Raw genomic sequence first — 22,984 nt, forward strand, 5'->3', positions numbered from 1 at the left:
TTTTGATGGTTTCCTCTCGCATTCAGTTCCTTCATCCATTTTGAGTTTATTTGTGTGTATGGTGTAAGCAAGTGGTCTAGTTTCATTCTTTTGCATGTTGCTGTCCAGTTCTCCCAGCACCGTCTGTTAAAGAGGCTGTTTTTTTCCATTGGATACTCTTTCCCGCTTTGTCAAAGATTAGTTGGCCCTACATTTGTGGGTCCAATTCTGAGTTCTCTATTCTACTCCATTGGTCTATGTGTCTTAAAACAGACATTTCTAAGATGTCTCTGTTTTTACAAGCAGAATGACACATGATTCGTACCAAGATGGGCCTTCAGCAAACCAAGAGACCGCAGTGTCAGAAACGGGTCTCCACCTCTCCTATCACTGGTGTGCTGGACAGCACCACCCCGCAGGCTGGAAGCCTGTGAATTTCCTTCCCCAGACTGTGGCCAGCAGGCTTCCTGCTGAGCTGTGCTTGGGGGATGTCCTGGTAGAAGACTGGAAGACAAAGAAAGAGCAACCTTTCCAGTCCCCTGACGCAACATGGCTTCTGACAGGGGCAGCGACAGTCACAGGCAAGGGAGGGTGACTATGTGTGACTCAGCAGCATCAGTGGGCATCCGGCGTCCTTGGTTTCTACTTGAGAGAAGTGATGGCATCTCCAGCAGCTTTGTGACACGTACAAGCCTCAGCCCTGGGTGACAGAAGCTTCCTGATCTCTGACTAACACTTCTCTCTCACTTTGGTATCTCCAGGTCTGCCGACATCTTTGTGATTGATTCCCTGCATGAAAACCCTTCCTGCCAAAATCATCGATGTTGTTTCTGGTTTCCTGCTGGACAGGGACTGGTATGTCAGATGATGCTCTCCTGCCACTTTCAGGAAAAGTAGGGTTGTTCAAGGAAAGGAGGGACTCGGGGGGTGATAGTGGGTCTAGAGTCCTGACTTCCTTCCTCTTCTATCACTGCCATACAACTCAATCCATCCATATATTCAAAAACAAAACAAAACAAAACAAGCTGTTTTGTTTTTTTCTAATCATACCAGAGAGGATCTCAGAAGAGGGAGTATGAGAACATAGTATCTTCAGCCCGACACCTGAGCTCAGCTCCTCCACCTACCAGTGAGGAAACTTTGGGCCAGTCACTATAACTGTGGCTGAGTTTCCTCATCTGTAAAATGGGTGTAGCAGTATTACCTACTTCATAGGATTCACATGGGGCAAGTGGTTGCACATCGTAAGCATAATGTACCTGCTTGTTGTTGCTACTATTACCACACAGGAAGCGAACTTATAGGCATCCAGTCTCATTTGATATGCTTCATCTGTTGGATCTTTAAGGCTCTTGTTTCTTTTGGTCACCCTCACTTCCAGCCACAGTTTTGGCTCTTGCCCTATCATGGAGTCCATTCCATTTCCCTTCCTAGTATCTCTGGAGAAGCAGCATCCTTCTGAAGCCCCTCACATACTCCTCAGGGTCAGGTCCTGCTGAGTGCCCTCTCTCTCCTCCAAACCCTATCTCAACCTGCTCAGTGCTCACTGGTCACTGGCCCCTCGCTGTCACGGCTCCCTGTGGCAGTCAAGCTGTTTCCAGCCCGTCTACCTCCCTTCACCCAGTCTACACACCATGCCCGGGATACGTTGGAAATACCCTTCCTTTAAAACTTCTTAAACTTTCCCTTGAACTCCCACATGCACATCTTATGGCTCCAGGGTCTCAGTCTCCACCCCAGCACAATCTGCCCCCTGCCCCACAAACACTCACCACCAGATTCTACCACCAGCCTTTAACTTGTCTCCTCAAGCGAGTGACTCCTAAGCCCACCTCACAGTGCAGACCTGTCACCCAAGTTCAGACTACGTGTCCAACAACCTGCCTGCTGTCTTCACCTCAGACAACATTACAGAGCAGAACCTGGCACTGCCTCTATTCTTGACATTATTTGGAAGGTACGCCACCATCCACTCAGCTATCCAAGGTGTAAACCTTCAACTTGGGCTTCTATCTTTCATTCCCAGCCCTGACTGATCTCCAGGGCTTCTCGGTCATAATCAACAACTGTAGGTAAGTGTATTTTTCATTTTGCATTCCTCTTATGCTACCTGAATTCTGTGCATTATCGTTTTTATCTCTGCAAACGTACAGACATTTTCATGGCGGGGGGAAGGGTCCTATCCCTAGGATGAAAAGAAATTTGAAAAATGCTCAGATGAAAACTATTTTTAGGAACGAAGTATCTCTTAGTGTGTTGGGGTCACTATATCATAAATAAAGCACTTAAAGGCAAAAAAAAAAAAAAGGCACAGAAACTGGAAGTTTCTAAGTTACTATATTTGGAAGAGGGTCTGCTGAGTTGGAAAAAATATGTATTATGCAGAAGCAAAGTAAAGAACACTGACACTCGGCAAGTCCAGCCAGTTGGCGCTCCCTTTGCCACTGTGTGGAAACCTCATGCCCAGCTCTCCATGAGCACCAAGGGACTTCAAAAAACTGGTGAGTGAAACCAACGGATGAATGAAGGATGGCCACGGTCCTCCCAGAGCTTCAGAGGGCTCATACTCGCCAGCACCAGCTGGAGAAGCACAGTGTCACGAACACCGCCCCACGCGAAAGCCAGCCCTGCCAATCTGTGCACATGCACACACAGACTGCACTCACGCCAGTGTTCGGGACCCTCTGCTCAAGTCCATTCATTTACATAAGGTGAAGAATGCTTAGTTTAGAATAATGAAACTACTACAGATATGCCCTACTCACCCAGACTGCCTATGTGTTGATTCCTATATGCATGCTTTATTTGGTCTTTGGAACACTTACTAGCAGGAGACACGTCATCTATACATTTTTTTTTCTTTCTAATATACATTTGTCTCTTGTCTCCCCTCACAAGAGAGCAGACTGCATGGATGCAGGGGTCTTCACTTAGCTCATCACTGAATTCACTGTCCCTAGGATGGTAAGAGGCATGTAACAGGCACCTCATACGTATTTATTGAACAAATATTCAGGTTCTTATGGGAGTTTCAGAAGTGACAGAGGTTTCAGGCATTGCTCCAAGGACTTCTGTTGGCAGGCCATCACCAATGGCTTGCCCGTCTTCTTCTGTCCCTCCTGTCCCCACCCCCTTCATGGGTAGCTCCTCCTCTACCATTTCCTCCTATGTGCTAGGGTCCAAGGCTCATAAGTCTGGCCCTCTTCTTGCACAAACTGCTGGGATAAGAGCATCTAAATCATGGCTTTGCTAAGCATCTTTATGCAGAAAAGACTTGGCTTTCAAAATTATGTATTTCTACTCACACATAAAAACATAACATATCCTTCTCAAATGCTTATATGACTGGTGAAGAAATAATTCTTATTAAGGCCCTGATGGATAAAGGACCAGGCCCAGGCTTTCGGTCCATTTGTAGAAATGGCACAACATTTTCAAAATTAAGAATTAACCATTTGAGACAAGAGAAGAATAGACACCACAAAGCAGGACATGAGGAACTGCCAAATTACGAATACAGATAATTACTGGTACAAGGGTGCACAGGGCATTCATATTTATTGGGAGGTAAAGCTTACACAGACTATCACTAAATCCTAAAAACGCCTCCTTCATTGGACTGCGATACATTTAACCTGCCAAAGGTCACACATGGATAAGAAAGGGGCCAAGAATTCCAACCCACATTTATTCACCTCCAAGTGCATGCCCTTCCACCTGGGGGTGATTTAGGAAGGGAATGTATGCAAGTATGTGAAGGGTTTTTGGTTTCAACAATGAAGGCATGCCAAGGCACAGACTGTTATGAACAAAAATGTGAATGTGAGGAAGTGAATAAGCCCCCGTGGCTGGAGTGCACTGCCTGGAAAGGTGAGCAGGCACAGCTTACGTGTAATATGGCAGCCGAAAGAACATGCCTTGTAAAGAGGGAGGATTCTGGGAGCAGAGGACCTCACAGCTGCATGCTAGGCTGCCTGCCAAGGGACAGCGAGGCAGGATACTGGGTTCTCGCTGCTGCCCAGATGAAAGGGGAGCCTGAGGCCCGTCCTGGGGAGGAGCAGGAGGAAGGGACAGGACAGAGATCTATTGAGAAATGATACAAGGAAGACTATCAGCCGTGATAAGTGCGCAAGCGTAAAGCTGCATCCAGTTGTGGAGAGGCAGGGATGGGAACCAATTTTTATAGTTTTGTGATGATGTGATGACTCTGAGATGATAAACAACTAGACCGAGATGACAAGGAGGCAGCTGCAAATTTGGCTTGAGGCTCGACAGAACATCCACCCTGTCAGCCCGCCCTGCCCACCGGGTCCAAGAGAGTTAAGCCCTCAGGCATCCACAGTATGGAATAAATTAACTTCTCTCCTTTAACAAGACTGGTACAAGGTATGTACCATCCAGGGAAAGTTGAGAAAAGAGTCACTTAGATCATGTTTGGGGTTTTGTGTTTGAGATGAAGGCTTCTACTTGCTAAAGGGAAACAGAAGACAAGGCAGGAAGCCTACCCTTGGGGAAACGACAGCTTTGGGGTACCCAGGAGAATGCACAGCACGAGCAGGGGGCACAGCAGAGGAGCTGGGCAGGGAGGGAAGAGGCACTCTATGGGCAGAAGGAATGGAATGAGCAAAGGGCAGAGGCCTGGTTAGTTTGGGGAACAGCAAAAGACTGGCATGGGGTGGGGTGGAGGTGCAGGCAGGATAAGGCAATATCGAGGTCCTGCTGGATGCCCAAGGGCCAGAGCCATTTGTCAGCTGTGAGTCCTGGCTGCCAACAGCACGCATCTGCCCCCACTCTGCAGATGTGTCCGACAGCCCCACCCAACTGATTGAGGAGTTGTGTACAAAAGACTAGCCCTCTTGCTTCTGGGAGAACACCTGGGATCAGCTAGGATCACAGTTTTGCTCAGCTCGTTTCCCTGCCTCTCCGCCCAGCCCCAACCTCACTCCCTTTCTCCTGGCAGCCCCCTCAATGAACCAGGGGCCCACGAGTCCTGTTTCAGGCTCTGCTTCTATGGAAACCAACCTCAGACTGGCCACGAGGTCAGCAGGGTCAACATATGGAAGACTGCAGAAGGTCATAGACAATCACAAGAAGCCCTTGAGGACTTTCTTTCAGAGGGGTCATGAAACGTGGAGGAAAATCAATGGGGAAGCAGCAAGGATAGCAGAGGAATGGGCGGAGAGCCTGAGACCAGAGGCTGGTGGGGAGCCAGCACGGTGCTCCTAGCCGCAGACCCTGTGTGCCTCAGCGAAGACGGCAGCAGCAGGGGGAGAGGAAGGGCTTTGGCTGCAGCACTGACAGGGCTTGGGATAGATCAGATGTGCTTAGCAGGCAGGAGGGAGGACAGTTCAAGTGACAGGGATGACGGTGGAGCTCTCTGTAGAGAAAGGTCACAAGGATGGAACCGATGGAGACACGAAGGTCAGTTTGGCCCTGCTGAGTCCCTGACGCCTGCGGGCCACCAGGCTAAGAAGTCCTGTGACAGCTGAAAACCCAGGCTTGGGGCCCTAGGGAGGGATCTCACCTGGAATATCAGTCAGGGGTGCCCCTGGCTGCATGTAACAGAAACCTGGGTATCATGACTTTTAGCCAAGGTGGGGTTTCTTTCTCTCACAGAAGTGGAAATCAAGGGTCAAGCAGGCCAGGGCTGATGCAGTGGCTTTGCAATGCCACAGACACCCCACCCCCAGCACTTGTATGTGGCCAACCTCCGTTTGACAGTCCAGACAGGAAGGAGAAGAGGGATGAGATGCAAAGAAAGGGGGAGCACCTATATCAGGAGACGGAAAACTTCCCTGGAAATGAACAGGGGTCCATTTATATCTCTTTGGCCGGAACGGCATCACGTGGCTACCTCCAGCTGCGAAGTTAGCCAGGAACTTTTACAAGCTGGGCCGGCAGCTTCCCCAAACAAAACTAGGGTTCTGTTGTCAGTAAGGAAGGAAAGGGGGGATCTGTAATAGTCAATAGTAGGATGTGCCACGACTGAGATAAGGCCCGGGGGCATTTGGATAAAGTAGCAGTTGAGGCTGCTCTAAAGAGATAAGATTCCCCAGGGCAAGAACACAGCTGCAGAGCCTTCTTAACCTTGCTTAGGCCACCTTTAAGGTGTTGGGGAGGAAGGGAAGAAACACAGGAAGTACTGCTGGAAATCACAAAAGGAAACACCAGGCAAAATCAGTAACTCTGACATGACAATTCCAAACCTGGGTTCAAAACGCTCTGAAACCCAATTATTTAAGAAAGCAGCATGAGAGTTCCTGAATGAAAATGCATGTTATATTGCTTTATTCTACAAAGTAATGGGTGCCCACACACAAAAGGGCTGATTTCTAAACGTTCATTTCATCGATTCTGTGAGGATGCAGAGACGACATGACAGAGTCTGGAATGAGTCTTCACTTTCTAGAAACCCAAGGCCGAGGGAAGTGATGATGGGAATGTATCCATAGTGGTGTGGGGAGGGCGAGGAGGCTGTTCAGAAGCACGGCACCTGCCACTCAGCACAGACACAGACAGGGTCTAGTCACAGAGCTGACTCCTGGGCTGTCTTGCCAAAGTCTACCTGTGGGCACAGGTCAAAAGTGGCAGGGCTGGGGGGCCCCAGGGACTGGGCAGCGGTGGGGACCAGGTGAAGTTCTACGCTACTCCTACCCCCACCCCACAGGCAGAGGCAGCTGCGGGTAGGGGAGCAGTGGTTTCGTCAGAAAAGTTCGAGAGCACTCTAGTCCAGGGCCTTACCTATGGCTCCCAGAGCTCTGGGTGACATGTTACTTCTCTCCTACTGATTCCAGAAGTCAACCTGTCCTCCCGTCCACCCAGGAAAACATCTAGGTAGCTAATTCCAAACCAGTTTTAGCCATGGAACTTTGCTTCTATGAAGGCTCATTTAGAATCCCAAGACACAGGGGTGCATGGGTGGCTCAGTCGGTTAAACATCGGTCTCTTGGTCTTGGCTCAGGTCATGATCTCACGGTTGGTGAGTTCAAGCCCCACATCGGGCTCTGTGCTGATGTCCCAGAGCTTGGGATTCTGTCTCTCCTTCTCTCTGCCTGCGCCCCCCACCCCTACCACCCCGCTTGTGAGTGTTCTCTCTCTCTCTCTCATACACACACACAATAAATGAATAAACTTAAAAAAAAAAGAATCCTAAGATACAACACAGGTAAGAGGCAAGCAGTTGATCTTTTGGGGGATTCTTCAGCTCAGCACAGCTGACATTTGGGGCTGGGTGATTCTTAGTTGTGGGAGGCTGTCTTGTGCAGGACGTGTAGTAGCGTCCCTGGCCTCTATTCCCTAGATGCCACTAGCATCTCCAGTCCTCCTTGTCTCTCCCAGCTTTGACAATCAAAACTGTCTCCAGACATTGCCAAATGCCCCCAGGGGGGCAAAACTGCCCCCAACTTTATCCATTGGGATAAAACCATTGGCTATGTCAAAATTCCAACACTTCCATACTCCTCAAGTATTGAGGGTAATTAAACTCACTGCAAAAGCTGAAAACCAAAGACTGCGGCCTAGAAATTGAAGATGCTTGGGTTTCAGTATCTAACCTTTTTAATATTTGGTTTGGACTGCATGGTCTCAAGAAACTTGATTCATCAAGATAAGTGGTCGTGTTCTCACCTGTGCAACGTGCAAGCCGACAGACAGGCTCAGGCCTGCATTCAGGCGGCAGCCAGAGCAGAGCACCGGCCTGCACGGTGTGTGAATTCCAGCTGTACATGGGGATGGAAGGGCCACACTCGCTCCTGGATGCATGTGACTCAAGCTAAAGCACCTTTAACCACCCCATTCCACTCCACCATCCAAGGGGGAAAACTCCCTCTACACTGTCCCTGCACTGTTTCTACTGGGTAGGCAGTGTCTTACTTGTCTTTTAGGATTGTGAAATTTCACCCATGATACCAAAACCACAAAGGAAGTGCTGGTTTGAGCTCTGGGGCTGAGACCACACCCAATCATCTCCTGGCTTCTGGGATTCATTCAACTGAAATGATTGGTGCCTTCCACCAGTTGAAAGATGGTTATCTATGGAAAGATGGTTATCTATGAACCAGGAAAGGGCTCTCACCAGACACTGGATCTGCCAGTGTCTTGATCTTGGGTTTCCAACCTCTAGAACTGTGAGTAATGAACATCTATTGTTTAAGTAAATAAGAATAAGAATAAATAAATGATCAATGCCTCTACTACTGTCTTGGCCAGTGGTTCTCCAACCTGCCCGTGCACAAGAGCCACGGAGGAGTTTGTAAAGTATGGAGACTCCCAGACCTCATCTCCAGAATTCCCACCCGGCAGGAACAGGCAAGGACACCAAATGTTCATTTTAAGTAAGTTCCCCTGAATTATGTGGGTGTGGTACTTTGAGAAACCCTGCTCTCCAGGAAGTTCCTGCTAGCTGTAATTAACAACAAATTTTAGCTTAAAGATGTTCAGGTCTTCCTACAAGCTGTGCAGTTACCAGGACCTGTCTTGTGACATGAAAAATAAGTGTCGCTCCGTGAATGCATCAGCACTCTACCAGTTTTGCCCACCAACCAAAATGCAAGCGCTTCAGTGATTCTGAGGGGTGCTTTTCAATCTACTGCTAATTAGCTAGCATTCCTGTAAGGCTAAGAATACGCCATTACTTTCACTCAGGTGCTGGCTTTTTACAAGTTTAAAGGTGCTAAGGCACTTAATTCTTGGTCCTTGGAATTCATAAACGTTCTCCAAACCTCGAACATGCCCAGGAACTACACGTGGTGTTTCTCCAAGGTGTCACTAACGCGACGCAGATGTCAAGAGAGCAGCACCTCTTGCAAGGTCAAATCCAGAACCCTCTTCCCCTCCCTACCTCTCTCTAATACTCTCCTCCCTCTTCACTTCCCTTTGGCCTAGAGGTCTCCTGTTCCCACCCCCACCCCACCTTAGGGTCTTCATTTGTCTCTGCCAGGCCTCCAGGCGGCTCTCTCCCTCCTTTATTCTGGTCTTGGTTCAAAAGTCACTTTCCTTATAAAAGAGTATTCCCACCCCTAAGCCCTGTTATTCACTCCTGCTTTACTTCGCAGTACTCTTTAGGACTCAGACATATTTTCCTGTTGTCTGCTCTCCCCACTAAAACATAAGCTTCCTAGAAAAGGGGCTCTGGCAACTGTGTTCTCTGCTAGAACCTCAGAACAGAAAACAGTGCCTAGCATGGAAGAGGTACTTAAATACTTGCTGAAGGAATGAACCAACAAATTAATGAACACACTCATCAGAGGCCCGCACCCAGATTCCTGCAGAACAGCTAACCCACAGTCAGCATGGTCCTAACAAGAGGCAGACGTGAGGACCAGATCCTTCCCCATGTCCAGATATCACAACCACTGGGCATTTGTGAACTGTCCAGAGTAGAACAGGGATGGGATTTTTCAAATGAGAATCACTGTGTGTGTGTGTGTGTGTGTGTGTGCGCGCGCGCGCGTGTGTGTACGCACGCACACGCACGTGCGGGGCACTCGGGAAAGGAGATAAGTCAAATGATTGTCCCACCCACCACCATGGGAAATAGAAGAGTAGCTGTATCTGTTCTGTTCTGTTTCTTAAGAGCAGAGGAAAAGAGATAAAATAGTCAACTGTTTGGGTGTTTGATAATGGCCAAGTCATTCTTTAGGATATTTGCTAAGATGTAAAAAGCAGGGTTGGATGAGAACATTTCCACTGTCTCTTCTTCCACTAAAATTTATGAGTCTCACCTACTTTTCAAAGAAAGAACAGGAAATATAAATCTTAGCTGATTCAACGGACGCTCACACATTATGGCCATTTAGGAGAGTGAAATAGGAAGCTGGAATAAGTGGAAGGAGATGGATTTTAAAAAAATTAAAGGGGAAAGAGAGAAGTAGGGGATACAGAGTGGAGAAAATGGAGTGGAGGCTGGGGGTTAGGAGATTCTGGAAAAGAAGAGCTAGAAGGGAAAGAAAGACAGGAAGAAGAAATAGAGGCTTCACTGTTCTTATGATAGTCTGTTCCCTGGGGCTGGACAGTTTCAGAGGAACTCCTCTCTGCAAATTCTGATAAGCAGACCCACCCACACACCCATCTCAGGCCCTAACTTAGTGCTCCCCTTCTGAATCCAAGAACAGCCCTGTCATCCCACCCCACAGGAGAGGCTCCAGCCACGACATAGAAGGTTGCCCAAACTCCAGCGGGAGCTGGAAAAGAACCCCCCTGCTTATGCAGAACACAAAAGATACAGGATTTCTGCCAAAACATACAATCCAAGGTTCCGTCAAGGCAGGAAGGAGGACCATCTTTAGCTGGCCCAAGCCAAAGCTTTAAGCAAAGCGTACCCTCGGACGGCCCTGTGCCTTATTTACTGGCAAGCGCTCAACCAAAGCATCTCGGTCAAGTGCACTGATCTCACGCACCAGCACTCTCAGCTGTGTTTAAATTATTTCCTAACTTACATTCTGCCTAAGAAGGTTCTCTTACAGGACAGCGGCAGGTCCTATAACCTCTGTGGATCAGAGCAGGCTGACTGGCCATCTGAGGACAGCCAGCAGGAGTCACGTCTCTGGAACAGGAGGAACAGCGGACAGTGGAAGAAAGAAGGCCTCCTGTCAGGTGAAGCCACACTACTGACACTCTCGCACCCTGTTTTCTGCTGATGCGGGGGGAGAAAAGCCAATGCTGAAGAGAGCTGAGTGCGGTGGGAACTGATTTCATTAGTGACCACGGACAGGGGAGACCCTGAAAAGCCCCACGGTGGCCACAGCACCATGACCTGCAGGCTTCCGAGGTTTCAAACTCTTTTTTTTTTTTTTTTTAAATAATCCCTAACCTACAGAAAGATTGCACCAACATTACAAAAAATTCCTGGATACCTTTCACCCAGACTCCACAACTGGTAACATTCTACCACAGCCGCTCTGTCATGCTATATAATACAATATAAGGTGCAGATTACTTTCTTAACCATTTGAAAGTAGTTGAAAACATGATAATATTCCCCCTCTGAATATTTTAGCATATTAGTATTTCCTAAAGACAAGGATATTTCCTTATACAACCACAACATAATGATAAAAATCAAGAAGCTGTTGCTGCTTCAATACTATTTAACCTCAAGAATATATGCAAATTTCTTTAGTAGTTCCAATAATGGCCCTCGGGTAAAAAGGATGATATGTGGCATTCAGCCTCCTTTTCACCTCCTTCAGGCTGAAACAGTTCCTTTATCTTTCATGGCCTTGGCATTTTTTGAAAAGTACAGGCCACTCATTTTGTAGGATGTCCCTCAGTTGAGGTTTGTCTATTTCTTCATGATTATATTCAAGTTATACATTTTGGGCAGGAATATCCCAGCCTGATCCTGTGCTCTCCTTGATGCATTTCCTCAGGAGGCACATGACGTTGACTGTCCCACCGCTGGTGATGTTCAATTTGATCAACTGGTTAAAGTAGCATGAGGGAGGCTTCTCTGCTGTCAAGTTACTGTATTTCCTTTGTAATTAATAAGTAGTTTGATGGAAGATACTTAGGGACTAAGTAAATACCCTGTTCTTCATTAAATACTTATTTCAGCAGCCACTGGTGCATTCTTGCTGGAATAAGAATAACATCCTGTGTGATGACAAACAAGGTCAAACTTCAGGGGAAAAACAGGGCTGGCTGAAGCAGTAAGTCATGAGCAAGAATTAGCATGTGAGGTTTAATTCAAATAACTCTGGGTATGTTCACTCTTAGCATACTTAGAGGGGGGAAAACACCTCTAGAGTTACTTTTTTTTTTTTAGTGTTTATTTTTGAGAAAGAGACAGTGTGAGTAGGGGTAGGGGCAGAAAGAGAGGGAGACAGAATCTGAAGCAGGCTCCAAGCTCTGAGCTGTCAGCACAGAGCCCGACGCGGCGCTCAAACTCACAAACCGTGACATCATGACCTGAGCCAAAGTCCGATGCCTAACCTACGGAGCCACCCGGGAGCCCCTAGATTTCCTTGAGAGTATACGTGCGTATCCATGACCATGAGCATGCTAGTTCCTCTCATGGTGAGCGGTACCTGCTAGAAACTCAGCCCTTCAATTCAAAGGTGTCCAGTGGCAGTAAAGAGAGACACCCACGTCCAGACAGCTCACAGCTAGAGTCACCCTCACACTTCAGGCCTGATTCTCCAGGGGCAATGCTGAGGGGCTCAGCTCCACGATTCCTGGTCTTGCTGTGGCATGTTGTTACATTTAAAAACCAAAACCTCAACTCACTACTGCCTTAGATGAGGCACGGTCAGCTTTAGGAACTCTGGCTTGACTTACTCAAAAAGTATTTTTTAAAACTCTATTATCACAAAGTTAGAAACTTCAGAAATTATACAAGAGTGGAAAGAACATTTTGAAATCACATACAGGTTGTCATACTACAACCCAGTAATATCCACTGTTAACATTCTGGTCTACATTCTATCAGTCTTTACTTTTTGCATATGTGTATTTCATCAGGATTGCGATCAAAGTGTCTATACCAGGCTTCTTTAAGCTAGTTTCGACAAGAGAATTGAGCCCAAAAGAAAAGGATCTGACTAGGGGCGCCTGGGTGGCTTAGTCGGTTAAGCGTCCGACTTTCGCTTAGGTCATGATCTCGCGGTTCGTGGGTTCGAGCCCCGCGTCGGGCTCTGTGCTGACTGCCAGCTCAGAGCCTGGAGCCTGTTTCAGTCTGTGACTCCCTCTCTCTCTGACCCTCCCCTGCTCACGTTGTCTCTCTCTCTCTCTCCTAGAAATAAAAAAAAAAAACAAAAAAAAAACATTAAAAAAAAAAAGAAAAGAAAAGGATCTACCTCTTTTCTTAATTCTCCCAAGGATGGTCTGTAACTAGACTCATTCCAGAGCATGGGAGAGAAATTAATTCATAACCTACAACGGCTGCCTTAGCATAGCAGGGCTTAATTCTCTTGTAAAGCCCCAGTTACAGAGGGCTGGTCCATTCTGTTCTATAATTTGCTTTGTTCCCCTAACAATTCTTTAAAGAAACATTTTTTTCTTCCAAATTTTTATTTAAATTCTAGTTAGTTAACATATAGTGTAATATTGGTTTCAGTAGAATTTAGTGATCCATCACTTACATGTAACAAATACCCAGTTCTCATCATAACAAGTATCCTCCTTAACACCCATCACCCATTTAGCCCATCCCCCTCCCAGCTCCCTCCATCAACCCTCAGTTTGTTCTGTATCATTAAGAGTCTCATGGCTTGCTTCCCTCTTTTTCTTTCCCCTTCCCAAATGTTAATTTGTTTTGTTTCCTAAATTCCACATATGAGTGAAATCATATGGTACTTGTCTGTCTCTGGTTGACTTATTTTGCTTAGCATAATACACTCTAGCTCCATCCACATTACTGCAAATGGCAAGGTTTCATTCTTTTTGAAGGCTGGGTAATATTCCATTGTATATAGATACCATATCTTCTTTATGCATCCATCAGTCGATGGATATTTGGGCTCTTTCTACAGTTTGGGTATTGTTGATAATGCTGCTATAAACATCAAAGGAAATAATCAACAAAATTAAGAGGCAGCCTATGGAATGGGAGAAGATATTTCCAAATGATATATCTGATAAAGGGTTAATATCTAAAATCTATAAGGAACTTATCAAACTCAATACCCAAAACACAAATAATCCAGTGAAGAAATGGGAAGAAGACATGTGAAGAGACATTTTAAAAAAGAAGACATCCAGATGGCCAACAACCATATGAAAAGATGCTCAACATCACGCATCATCAGGGAAATACAAATCAAAACCATGATGAGATACCACATCACACCTGTCAGAATGGCTAACGTTAACAACTCAGGGAACAACAGAAGCTGACGAGGATGCAGAGAAGTGGGAACTCTCCTGCACTGCTGGTGGGAATGCAAACTGGTGCAGCCACTCTGGAAAACAGTCCGGAGATTCCTCAGAAAGTTAAAAATAGAGCTACCCTACAACCCAGCAATTGCACTACTAGGTATTTATCCAAAGGATACAAAAATACAGATTCAGAGGGGTACATGCACCCTGATGTTTACAGCAGCACTAGTGACAACAGCCAAACCATGGAAAGAGCCTAAATAAACATTTAATAAGCACCTTCCATACACCAGGCACTGGGAATATAAAGATAAATGAGACACAGCCCATTTCTTCTTTAGATGAATAATCCAGCCAGGGAAAGCAAAAATACCTTCCTACCCAAAATACCAAATAACGCCATGGCGAGGGGGAGGGGGACAGCAATACACCTGGAGCACCCTGAGTAAGGAACCGTCATCTCTACCACGGGACATCGGGGAGGCAATCCTCCCTGGATCACCAGGCATCCTCTCCCTGAGGACAGGATGTGTAAGCGAGTTTAAAGGACGGGCAAAATTTCAGAGACAGAAGAGAGGAAAAGGCACTGCAGATGGAAGAAATGCCATGCCAAAATGCCCAGAGAGGCATGCTCAGGCCCGATCACAGGGGACCTGGCGAGAGTGGCAGAAGACGTGCCTAAGAAGGAACAATGCCCTCCACGCTGGCAGCAAAGGAGGGGGTGCCAGGTGGCCCTAAGGGGCTCCAGAGCATGCTGGCCAGCTCACGATGGAATGTGAGATGAAGGCAGCTAAGGAGAGGTCACGGAGGTCATGACCGAGCCAGAGCAGGGACAGTGAGGAAGGCGCCGATCAAGAGACGTGGAAGATGCCACTGAGAACTTGGGGACTGAGCTAGTGGGGCTGGTCTTCCAGCACGCTGCCAGCTGACATCTGGCCTGTGTGACCAATCCAGGCCAGTAATGGGAAGGAAAACAAGTGAAGAGCATGCAAGAGGACTCCACATAGTGCCACCACTCCACCATTCTCTGAGGTGACGTAACGGCAGAGGTGGGGGTATCCCTGAGAGAGGAGGCCAGAGGGAATAAAACATGACACTGGAATAAATGGGGGAAAACTGCTCACAGAACTGCCCCTCCTCTTTGGGTCCCTCCAAGCTCTAAGAAAACACCTTACATAAGAGCTCTCCAGGGACGGGGGCCCTGTGACTGCAAATTATACATGCAGAATATACATAGGAGAACAAGCCTGTGGCAACCCCATGAATACTATAAACAGAGCAAAATCTAGAAGGTAGCTTTTTAAAAAAAAATTTTTTTAGTATGTATTTTTAAGAGAGAGAGAGACAGAGCACAAGCAGGGGAGGGGCAGAAAGAGAAAGAAAAACAGAATCTGAAGCAGCCTCCAAGCTCTGAGCTGTCAGCACAGAGTCCATGGAAGGTACCTTTTAAATGGAAGATTTCCCTCTTGATTTACAGCATATAAGTAGTAGGGATGAAGAAATAATACTTAATAGGAGAAAGTGAAAGTCAGTAGAAATACTTAACAAAATCAACTCTGGGACCCAATGTAAATAGGCTCCAATATGAGGCCCTTCCCTCAAACTGAGTATAATGGGAAACACAGGGGATGACATGATGTGAAAGTGTGTGTGCGAATTCTGAAATAACCAAGATCCCATTCCCCTAAAAGAAAGGGCTGGGGTATGGGCTCCTAAGTCTTGAAATTATGAAGTGATATCGCCAAACAAGACCTCAGCAATATTTCTCAGGGAGCAGTTGTCCAGTGGGGCAGGGAAGCAAAGGTAAAGGATTTCCTAGGTAGTTTATGCAATAATCCAGCATCCAGTAAGCCACATCATTTTAGAAGAAGCAACCTAGTCACCTAAGACTCAAGTCGGAAAGTAACCCTCGGGGCGCCTGGGTGGCTCAGTAGGTTAAGCATCTGACTCTTGATTTCAGCTCAGGTCATGATCTCAGGGTTCGTAACATCAAGTCCCACTTCAGGGCTGTCAGCGCAGAGCCTGCTTGGGATTCTCTTCCTCCCTCTCTCTCTCTGCCCCTCCCTCATGAGCATGAGAATTTTCTCTCTCTCTCTCTCAAAATAAACAAACATTTAAAAAGAAAGAAAGTGAGCCTAAAATGACCCCAGAAAAGGAACTGGAGACTGCAACTGGGACCTGCGGTTTGACAGGCCCTGGCTGTTCTGAGACTGAAGGAGTGGAAACAGAAGTTTCAGGAGTCTTACAGAAGAAAAAGGAAAGTTCTGGTTGGGCCACTTTAAGCTCAGAGAAATTTAAGTATGTTTGAACTCTTTTTTTAAAAAAAATGTTTAATGTTATTGTTGTGTTTTTTTTTTCTGAGAGAGAGAGAGAGAGAGAGAGAGACAGCATGAGCAAGGGAGGGTCAGAGAGAGAGGGAGACACAGAATCCAAAGCAGGCTCCAGGCTCCGAGCTAGCGGTCAGCACAGAGCCTGATGCAGGGCTCGAACCCACGATCTGTGAGATCATGACCTGAGCCAAAGTCGGACACGCAACCAACTGAGCCACCCAGGCGTCCTGTTTGACCTCTTAAAACCAACAATAGGTATTTAGGTCTGTAAGAGGCATGGCTAAAACATAAACTTTCCTTTTATACCCCAATCACATATCCTTTTTCTTCTTTGCTCCAAATATTTGGGAAATCATTATTTGGGCAGGCCCCCAAAGAAGCATGCTGCCATTCATGTAAGCAGGGTTTTGTTTTTTTGTTTTTTTAATGTTTATTCCTTTTTTGAAAGAGGGAGAGAGATCGATGGTGAATGGGGGAGGGGCAGAAAGAGAGGGAAACACAGAACCCAAAGCAGGCTCCAGGTTCCGAGCTGTCGGCACAAAGCCCGACACGGGGCTCAAACCCATGAACTGTGAGATCATGACCTGAGTCGAAGTTAGACACTTAGTCGACTGAGCCACCCAAGTACTCCTCATATAATCAGGTTTTGGGATTTTTTTTAAAAAAAATGTTCTATTCATTTTTGAGAGAGAGAGAGAGAAAGCACGAATGGGGGAGAAGCAGAAAGAGAAGGGGACAGAGGATCCTAAGCAGGCTCCATGCAGACAGCAGCAGCAGGCCGATGTGGGGCTTGAACCCACATTCAATCATGTGAGATCCTGTGAGATCCTGTGAGATCCTGACCTGAGCTGAAGTCAGAGGCTCAACTGACAGAGCCACCCAGGCGCACCTCATAGAAGCAGCTTTAATCAAGCATGGAGTATGCGCCTGGGGCTACAGCAACGGCCACACGGCCACAGTCTCTTCTTCAAAAGGCTCTCATGGTCTTATTTTAAAAATCAGTCAAGCAGATCTATCACAAATGTAATTATTTTCATAGTATTTCTTTCAAATTTATTCTACATTTGACATGAGGGCTCTGTTACAAGATGTTTTAGATGTGAGGCTGTGCGTGTGTGTCTGGGAAGGGGTTAGGAAGGGGCCTCCCAGGAAGGAATGAGTAGAACTTGCTGCACGTGGGCAGGCAGGTGTCACCTGAGAAGAGACAGCAGGCACGGAGGGGACGTGTTCGCATTGAGTGCCTGAAGGTCCAGCCCAGGAGGGAATACGGAACCAAGAGAAGCTGGAGAAAAGAAGCAGACGATGCCGGGGCGCCTGGGTGGCTTAGTCGGTTAAGCGTCCGACTTTCGCTTAGGTCATGTACTCGCGGTTCGTGGGTTCGAGCCCCGCGTCGGGCTCTGTGCTGACTGCCAGCTCAGAGCCTGGAGCCTGTTTCAGTCTACGACTCCCTCTCTCTCTGACCCTCCCCTGCTCACGCTCTCTCTCTCTCTCTCTCCTGGAAATAAATAAAACATTTAAAAAAAAAAATAAAATCTCTTTAAAAAAAAAAAAAAAAAAAAAGAAGCAGACGATGCCATGACCTGCTGGAAACTGGACATTTTTATCCTGAGATAAAAGGAGCAACTGGGCATGGAGTTAACAGGAACCGGATTTTTGGAGAGGCCTCTCTGGAGCCACCCTGGAGATGGGGAAGTCCTCTTGTGGCCCGAGACCAGGTAGGGGGCTGCTGTGGAGACCCAGGGGAGTGATGATGGCCTGCGGGGGACACACCAGCCTGGGCAGGGAACACGGCCACCTCAGCCACCTCCAATGAGCTTCCCAAGAATTTCCACAGGACTCGTTCCCAAGCATGCAGCGGGGACACACTACAAGCTGCAAAAAGAGAGATGCATTTGGCTCCTTGCCACTTCCAGGCGACTGCCTGAGTCAGAATGTCCCCTAGTCACTTCCCCCAGGCTCTGTCCCCTATACTTTATTAGTTTCTTAAACCCTCTGAGGCTCAACATCCTCACTGGTAAAATGGGAATAATAATGATACCAAACTTACATGGCTTTTGTGAAAATTAAATGAGTTGACATATATAAATATATACAATGACATATACATAAAAAATACAACTATATATATATACATACATTATATATATATATAAAATGTGTCGAGAGCAGGTGATGATAAAGTAAGTCAGTACAGCACTTAATCTTTTCTCATGACCTATCTGTGTGTTGTAGCATGTGGGTTTGTTAGGAGGGGAATGGGTTTAAAAGATTTTCACAAAGAGCCCACTCCTCCTTTGCCAGATTCCTATGCTCCTAGATTTGCTTGGTGGATAACTGAACCCCGCCACCACAGTTAGCTCTGACTGTCCCCTTTATCAAGACAAACCAGCTCAAAGTTTAAAACAGGCTAAGATCCAGAGCTTTGCTGTCCAGTACAGTTGCCACTAGCTACATGTGGCTGTTAAGCACTTCAAATGTGGCCAAACCAAGTTGAGATGTGTTCTATATAAGTAAGATACACACCAGGCTTTGAAGACAGAGTATGAACAGAAAAGTGTAAAACAGATCATTAACAATTTTTAGATTGATTCCATAATATACTGGACATATTGGGTTAACTAAAACATGTTATTAAAATTAATTTCACTTTTTACAGTTTCCTTTCTTCTAATTCATTGGATCCATTTTAATTGCTATGTCCCTAACTTCTTAATTTAGCTAATTAAATCATTAATTTTTGCCATTTTTCTTGTTAATATGAACAATTAAGATTGTACCTAAATACCAAGTTAGTTGTATCTCACAAGTTTTTTTTAAGTGTACATATCATCCTACAAGTTTTGACATATATGTTCATTATTATTACTTATCTTTCAAATCTAAGTATTTTTAAATTCAAATTTTTACTTTTCCCCCCAAAATATCCTTTAAAACTGATATAATTTAGTTGCATTGTGTTCAGAGAACTTGGTCTGTTTGATACTGATTATTCTGAACATGCTAGAACTTATTTCATGACCAGGTGTATACCCAATTTTTGTAAAAGTACAATCTTCACTTACTGGGACCATGTTTCCTATATATAATCAGTTTGATCAAACTACTTGTTTGCTGGAATAATCCCTTAGTGGTTTTCAGTCAGCTTGTTCTATCAGTTACTGAAAGATGTATGCTAAAATCTCTCACTATGGCGGCAAATTTATCAACTTTTTTTTAATCCTTCTGTCATTTTTTACTTTATATAGTTTGAAGCTGTGTTATTAGGAGTATAACAGTTTAGAAGTTCTTACATTCCTCAGAAATTGAAATGTCGATACACCTGTTTCTTTTTAATTTTTTAAATCTAGCTACTAGAAAATTTTAAATTACGTGTGGCTTGGGTTGCATTTCCACTGGAAGCACTGGTCTAGAAAAAAGATAAGCAAGACGCCTATACCAACCACCAAGTCCTGAAAGACTAAGGACTTAATTGCAGAAAACAACAGTAAAGGGAAGAGAGTACTGGCAGCCCTGTTAAAGGACCATACTATGTCTTCCTCTCTTGCCACCAGAGTCCAGATAGGAAATGAGACCAAGATGTTTGCCAGAAGCAGAAAGGAGGTGAAGAACAAGACAGAAGAGGATTGGGGCATCTGGGTGGCTCAGTCAGTTGAGCGTCCGACTTCAGCTTAGGTCATGATCTCACGGTTCCTGGGTTCAAGCCCCACCTCGGGCTCTGGGCTGACAGCTCAGAGCCTGAAGCCAGCTTCCGATTCCGTCTCCCTCTCTCTATGCCCCTCTCGCGCTCGCTCTCACTCTCTCTCTCAAATAAATAAACATTAAAAAAAAAAAAGAGCTAAAAAAAAAGTATAGAAAGTACAATGTTTTAGAAAGCAAAAGGGAGGAGGTTCCCAGAGAGGTTCCCAGAAGTGTTTGCAGGGAACTGGGAGCTGAGATAAGTTAAAGCAGTTTGGCCAGAGAAACTCTTCCCTGACGACAGAGCTCTTGGGTTTCCCCACAGCTCCGCCTGTGCTGGTGCCTGACTCAGGGGAGACTGGGGCATGGAGCTGACTGCACTTGCCAAGAGAATATGGGGCATGGGGCACAGCCAGATAGAAACCGCTCACGACTCCTGGTAGGACTCCTGCCTGTCTCCTTGGTGAAAAGTCAGTGTCGCCCTCATCAGCTGGTAGCAAGAATGTACTATAACTGTACTGAATGTAGTATAACTACTCCGGTTATACTAATAAAAATTAGCCACTAATTACATATAATAACCATATTAATGACCATGCTAATAACAATGTAGTTATTAAAAAATTGGAACAACATGGCTTTGCCTGCAGCTCCCAAAGCTGAGTATACACATGCCCATGACCCAGCAATCACACACCTACCATACCCCCATCAGAAATGTATACGTATGCACACCAAAGATGGGTACGAGAACAGTCACAGCAACATTATGTGCAATAGCCAAATGCTGGAAACTGCCCAAATGTCCATCAACAGTGCACAGATAAATATGTGATATATTATTCACCCAAAGGCCAAATCAGCATTGAGAGCGAGCACACTACAGCAAGAGGCAGCGTCATGAGTCAACCTTAGGAATCTGACTCGTAAGGAAAGATGTCGGACACTGCAGGATCCATTTATACAAGCAGGGATGGTCAGGCGTGGTGGGTTACCCTCGGGGAGGTAGGGACCGGGAGGGAGCACACGGGGAGCTCCTGCTTCTGGATCTGAGCAAGTGGGTGTGTTCAGTTTGGAAAATTTGTGAACAGTACACTTACAGTGCGTCTACTTTCCTAGTATGTGTGCTATACTTTAAAAAGAAAGAAGGAAAGGAAAAGCCTGGTAAGACAAGCCTGGTAGTGTCTTCGTACCCTCTAACCTCATTGCTCCCCCACTCCCTTCCACTTCTTCCTCGCTCCCCCTCTGCTGGAGTGCTTAAGCTCATTCTCTCTCCCTGAGGAACCCACATGTCACTATCCATATTTACGGCTTCTTCCCACACATGCTGGTGATCTGCATGCTCCTCCCCATTTCGGATGCCTTGCTAACTTAGGCCATTCACACTGATCCAGCCCTTGCTGCTTCTTTCTCAGCAGTTAGGAAGTTTGTACCATCACTGTGTATCTTCCCAGCTGTTTTATTTCTGCCAAGGCTGCCCAGCTAGACTTAAAATCACGGAGCATGCCCTCTGGGAATGATCTCAACCCTCCACAGGCAGTTCTGATTAATTTGTTCCTCATGAGCAAGAAGGGTGTGGAAGGTGAACTTTAATCCTCCCAGGAACTCCTGGCTCCCAGGCATGCCCCTCTGCGACCCACCAACCCCCCCAGCACCTGGATGGACTCCCACAGAGAACTCTAAACCTTTTTTGTTATAGTCTGTCTGCCTCCCAAGAGCCAACCTGCTAGATAAAGTCCCCCTCACTGCTGCCAAATAGCATGGAACTGACTTGACAGTTTGTGCCAAAATTATAAGCATTTTCAAAAAAGGTAACCATAAACATGACTTTTTAGAATATATATATGCCTGTTGGCCCTCTCAAACTTCCATTAACTCCCTCATACCTTCCCAGCTCACTCCTTTCTTTTCTGGCTTAGAGGAAGAACTGGCTACTGATCACAACTAAGGTCCATTTCATCTCACAGAAACAGCAGCACTCACATAATGGACAGACACCGAAAAAGAGCCATGATGTCTTGGTTATAGCCCTCTGGCAGTTCACAGCACTCTCTCCTGTCTAAGCACGGGTTGGAATTTAGGTGATCCTGGCTCTAAGACCAGAAACGTAAGACCCTCTTCTAAGCTGTTGAGCTTTCCGGATTACACAAGTGAAACCACGGCCCATCATGTTTTTGAGTCTGTGCCCCTTCACTCCGTAGTCATGAATGAATTCCTCTTCCACAGTTTCAGGACACGCATCCCTCTATGGAAGAGGATTAGCAGTTATAAAGCAAGAGGAGAGCGAGGCTAAACACCAGAGGGCAGGAGATGAGTCTTCTTCCTCTTTGTAACCCCAGTACTGAGCTGGGTGCTTGGCATCAAAAGCAGGCAAGCCAAGGATGCCAGATGAAACGCAGCACATAAAACTGTTTCCTCTTTTAAAAGAGCGATCCATAATCAAGCAAAGGCCACCTATGCAAATTAAGACATGAGAACATAAAATTCATCTTTCAAGCCAGCTACTGATTTGTAGGACCCTCTTAACTGGTAAACACATTCTTTGGTCAGAACCACTGAACCAGAGGCCTGGAAGGGACCACAGCCGTCAGCAGCAGCTGAAGCCTCCCAGTAGTGACCAGGAAACAGAGCCCCACAGGGGATCTGTATTGGCCAAGGTCACCCAGCTGGTGTGGGGTAGGGACAAGACCCCGCCTCTCCCTATTAGCCCAGCACCTCTGAGAGATGCTCTCCAAAATCCTTGAGTTATTTACACACTAAAGGTGTATAATGAATGCATGCCTACGTCAAGTCACTGCTTACATTCAGGGGAAAGCAAAAGGTCACCAAAACGTCTCTTTTCCGTAGGGCTGGCTGCAAAGGGGGGCAAGGAAGGTCACTGGCGAATTTCTACGTACAGACGCCACACATCCCGCCTTACGGAAGGATGCAAAAGGCAGTCTGGGGAGCTGCTAGTTACATTGCAGAGGGTCCCCCAATCCCGTCCCAGGGAAATGAGTTAACTCGGCTCCGCTGGCTCGGAAGCTTCCAGCAATGAATTAAACCCCGAGCTGCTGCGGAACACCGGGGGAGAAAGGGCCACTGCGGCTGGATCTGATAACCTGGCGGTTCACCCCTGCGCCTCCACCGCGTCCACACTTGCGTGGGCCGCAGCGCCCCCCGCCCCGTCCAGGCGACCCGGGGCC

General features: G+C 46.5%; 1 protein-coding gene across 2 annotated transcripts in view; it reads right to left on the reverse strand.

The window, feature by feature from the left end:
• The window catches only part of ST3GAL5 (ST3 beta-galactoside alpha-2,3-sialyltransferase 5), a 56,282-nt gene that overhangs the window by 32,941 nt on the left and 357 nt on the right, over nt 1-22,984 (reverse strand). The gene's annotated exons all lie outside the window — the stretch shown is intronic.

This window comes from Hyaena hyaena, unplaced genomic scaffold (genome assembly GCF_003009895.1).
Source record: "Hyaena hyaena isolate Hyena2069 unplaced genomic scaffold, ASM300989v1 scaffold_421, whole genome shotgun sequence".
NCBI lineage: Eukaryota > Metazoa > Chordata > Mammalia > Carnivora > Hyaenidae > Hyaena > Hyaena hyaena.